General features: G+C 45.1%; 1 long non-coding RNA gene across 1 annotated transcript; it reads right to left on the minus strand.

The window, feature by feature from the left end:
* Window positions 1-1,446: 1,446 nt before the first annotated feature.
* Window positions 1,447-3,756, minus strand: LOC138819641 (uncharacterized). Its single transcript, XR_011369541.1, has 3 exons — window positions 3,450-3,756; window positions 2,893-2,948; window positions 1,447-1,558 (listed from the first exon to the last, which is right to left on the minus strand). It is a non-coding gene; the product is annotated as an uncharacterized lncRNA (long non-coding RNA).
* Between the last annotated feature and the right edge of the window lie 263 nt (window positions 3,757-4,019).

Genomic DNA, 4,019 nt, shown 5'->3' on the forward strand with positions numbered 1-4,019 from the left:
ACCAAGGATTATAGGCACCAGTCATGGATTCCTGGCATGATGCCTAAATATTGCAGCGGATGCAAGGAGTTTGAGAAGTGGCGACTGCCTTACAGGGGGTTGTGAACTCCATAGGGACCACAAATGCCTTTGAGAGGGAAGAGAAGGAGGGAAAACCCTAGGATGTCTTTTAATTTAGTATACTTACTGGAGGAACCACTGGAAGTACAGAAACTTAAGCTTTTGACCTTTTTTCTCTGGCCAGAGACTGTTCATTGAATTTGCAGCCCCTTATTCTGCTGCAGATGTCAAATCAGAAGCCATCTATCCACCACAGGCAGCTTTATTAAATGTTCAAATTGGTTATGGAAGTGCCCTGCCCACCTGCACTGGCCTCTTTCCCTTACCCAGCTAAAAAGACTCCTTGCAGACACACCCTCATGGCTGCTTTGCCTGCTGTGATCTCAGCTCCTTTCCAAATGCTTGCCTTGGCAGCTTCCCCTCCATCGTGCCTGTGCCTCTCGGACTGGGTTCCCATGGTGGTTGGATATTGAGCTGCTTGTTAGAGGAGGAAACAAGGGCTGTTGTGTACAATGGCAGGCCTGAACTGGCCCTGAGGCAGGGCAGACGCTCTCCCAGGTGGGACTTGTCAGGGCCCAGGGCAGGCATCCTGTCACTGGGCCTTGGGTCACTGTGGTGAGCAGCGGTCACACTGGAACTTCTCTTTCTCAGAGAACAACAGGTTATATCTGACCAGATTGTCTTCTCTAGGGAATCTGGTTCTCCACCAACTCCTGGGGGATGCCTGGGGCTTGAGTCCATGCCAGGCTTCACTCCTGTCCAGAACTTTTCATTCCAGAAGTTTCAACCACTCAGCCAACCCCCCGCCCTTTGCTGCATTCTCTTCTCTGATTCTGTGGCTTACACTCTTCATTTTCTATGAACTGTGAGTTTCCCTTCTGGCTATCCTTGGTTCCTTCCCTTTAGTTTGATTGTGAATAGGGTCCTACTTTGCTTCTAGAAACTTCTTTCCTTCTACCTCTCATTTGGGGGATACTTTACTATACTTCTTTTGGGGGATTCAAGAGTGTTTATGAATTGTTTCTTAAGTGGGCAAACTGCACATACTCTTTAGAGCAGTTTGTGTGTGGGAGGTTGTGCGTACGTGCAGTTTGTGTGTGGGGGGGGTGTGTACGTGTACATATGTGCTTCAACACAACTTCAGAAGAGAGGTTCCGCTCCTGATTTCCTGATTCAGAGAATGAGGTACAGAAGATTCAACCCTGAGTAGTGAACAGGGGAGGGCCAGGCAGCCTGAGCTCCAGACCTTGTTCTCTGTACATCACCATCTTATGTGACAATGGGACAAGTCTCAGTGTCAGAGCAGCAAAAGTACTGAGTTGAAACATTCAACCAGGGGAATCTTTTACAGATTATGCCCTCATGAAATGATCGATTTGGCAGGGGTTTGGAGTAACACATGTATGAATTTATTGTAGGAATGTATTAGATCAGTTCTCTTCTCCTCCGTCCTGAGGCTTTGGGATGGTTGCTGACTGGTTCACTTGCAGGAGTTTTCCTGTTCATAGCGCATGAGCAAAATGAGGGTGAGAAAGTGCACAGAGGAAACTGATCATTGACAATTATTTGAGCTCTTCTGCTCCCTCTATCTGATAGTGCCAGCGACTTCTTAACTGGCATGGACTGTTTGCTCTAAGATAGTTTCCTCTTTTCACACAAACTCACAAACTGGTGAACTGTCATACTGTGTCTTTTCAGGAGTATCCAAATGTAAGGCTGGCTGACAGCTAGTTTGTTGACTCCTAGAAGATAATAGCTATTGTCTCCGAACAGATTTGTTTCAAAGATTCTTTACCTGAGTTCTGGAACCACTTGTGAGGTGAAAGATCTCTATCAAGCTGGGAGGAAAGGCCACCATGTTGGGTGCAGCCTGCAGGGAGTAGACTCAGCCATTCTATTTGTACACCCTACATCTCTTTGTGGCTGTGGAGGACCAAAACTTTGAATGCCCTTTCACTATTTGCTGCAAAGTGTCCCAGGCTTTTCATATCTTACTTGCTGAATGGGTTTGAATGGTCAATGCAATCTAAGCTATACACATGGGAACTCAGATAAGCTATACAGGGAATTGTATTTAATCAAAGACTTCAAACAATAGAAATTAAGAGGCAATGGTGTGTTTGTACATTTAGGTTTCACTCTAAAAAAAATAAAACCAAACTGAACAAAAATTGATCTCAGTGCTTAAGAGGAAAATCTGCTTTTAACAATTTCAACAAAGGTTGATTCCCCCCCATCTTAAAAAGCCCCGTCAAACTAACTTCTTAATGATTTATTAACCAATGAGGAAATAATGAGGACTACAATTCCTTTGAATTGTATAAACCTGCATAAAAGATAGATCAAAATGACAGTCCAAGATAAATGAATGTTGAACTGATCTATTGAACTCTTCTAAAATACTCAGGTCGAAAAGAAGCCTAGATCCAGGCTACCTACTTGAACAATAAAAAGACCAGCTCTTGTTGGTTCCAGTTGAGGATGTGGATGGTATGCTTTAGGTCCAGGAGGAAGGTCAATCAGCTAAATATGTCAGAACCCTTGGAGCAGAGGGAGAGCTGTGTGGACAGGCCTTGGGTTTGACCTCAGAGCCTCACCCTGGGTAAGCTGGCCACCACCACTTGGCTGGTGCTCATCACAGCCTTATCTTTTGTGTTTTGAATCTGCTTTTTGTCTTGTCATGGTCTGATGAATATTTGTTAAGTTCTTGTTACTGCTGGTACCAGCTGCATGCCATGGCCATTATGGTAAAGAAGACACATGCTTTCGGCCCTTCAATGGTAAGATCTGGATGAGAAAAACCACTTATTCATCATGTATCGCTACACATACCTGTAATCCAAGCTACTTGGCAGATGAAGGTAGGAGAATTAGGATCTGCGGTCAGCCTGGGCAAAAGAAGAGATCTTATCTAAAAAAAGAAACTAAAAGCAAACAGAATGGGGGGTGTGGCTCAAGTGATAGAGGTCTTACCCAGCAAACATGAGACCCTGAATTCAATCTCCTACACTGCAAGAGAAGGAGGAGGAGGAGGAGGAGGAAGAGGAGGAAGGAAAGCAGAAGAAGAAGGTGGAGGAGGAGGAGAAGCAGCAACAGAAGACGGAGGAAGAGGAGAAAGAGGGGAGGAGGAAGAAGAGATGGGAAAGGAGGGAGAAGAGGAGGAAAGGAAGAGGAGTATGAGACGAGGAAGAAGTAGAAAGGAGAGGAAACAGAAGAGGAGGAGGAAGAGAAAAGATGAGTGAGTTATTTCCAGATAAAGAGAAGGCAGTTTGGGAATGGGGATATTCGATTAGCTCACAAATGGATTTACTGTTACAATAAACACACTATAACTTAAAGGCATCGGAAGTCATAAATACATGAGATACCCGTTATCCACTGAAACTCACAGCTTAGCAGCAGCTGTCCACCTTGTGGTCATGTGGCTGACTTGGGGCTTCTAACTGCGGCCCACTGCCCGAGTTTTGAGAGCAAAGCCTCCTGCATAGTCCTGGCCTGGGAAAAGATCCAAATGCAAAGTTCTAAGTGGAACGAGCAGGGTCATCCATCTAGAGAAGGACTGGTGTTCTGTCCACTGCATCCTGTCTTCCCTTCAGAGTAAAGGACGGATATCCTTCTCCGCTGTGGTCACAGTTGGGAGGGATTGCTTTGTGGGGAGTGGAGGCGTGGTGTAACGATGCCTTGTGTATGAAGACGGCAAGCTATTTTCTCTTCTGGACTCTGTGATCTGTATCATGGTTTGATTGGCTGGAAGCCAATCTCAAGCTAAAATTCCTACCCCGCCCCACCTCCCCTTGGAATACAGAGGTCATTACGTAGTACTCATTGTGTATTTCTGTATTAACTCCTTTCCTGTCTCCATTGTATGCTGGTATCCATATCTTTCTACTTTCCCATTCTCTCATACACCTAGTTTATCAGAGCAGTTCTGGAATACAGGAAGTTATAAATAATTAAAA

Source organism: Dipodomys merriami, unplaced genomic scaffold (assembly GCF_024711535.1).
Source record: "Dipodomys merriami isolate MVZ:Mamm:240054 unplaced genomic scaffold, mDipMer1.0.p SCAF_805, whole genome shotgun sequence".
Taxonomy (NCBI): Eukaryota; Metazoa; Chordata; class Mammalia; order Rodentia; family Heteromyidae; genus Dipodomys; species Dipodomys merriami.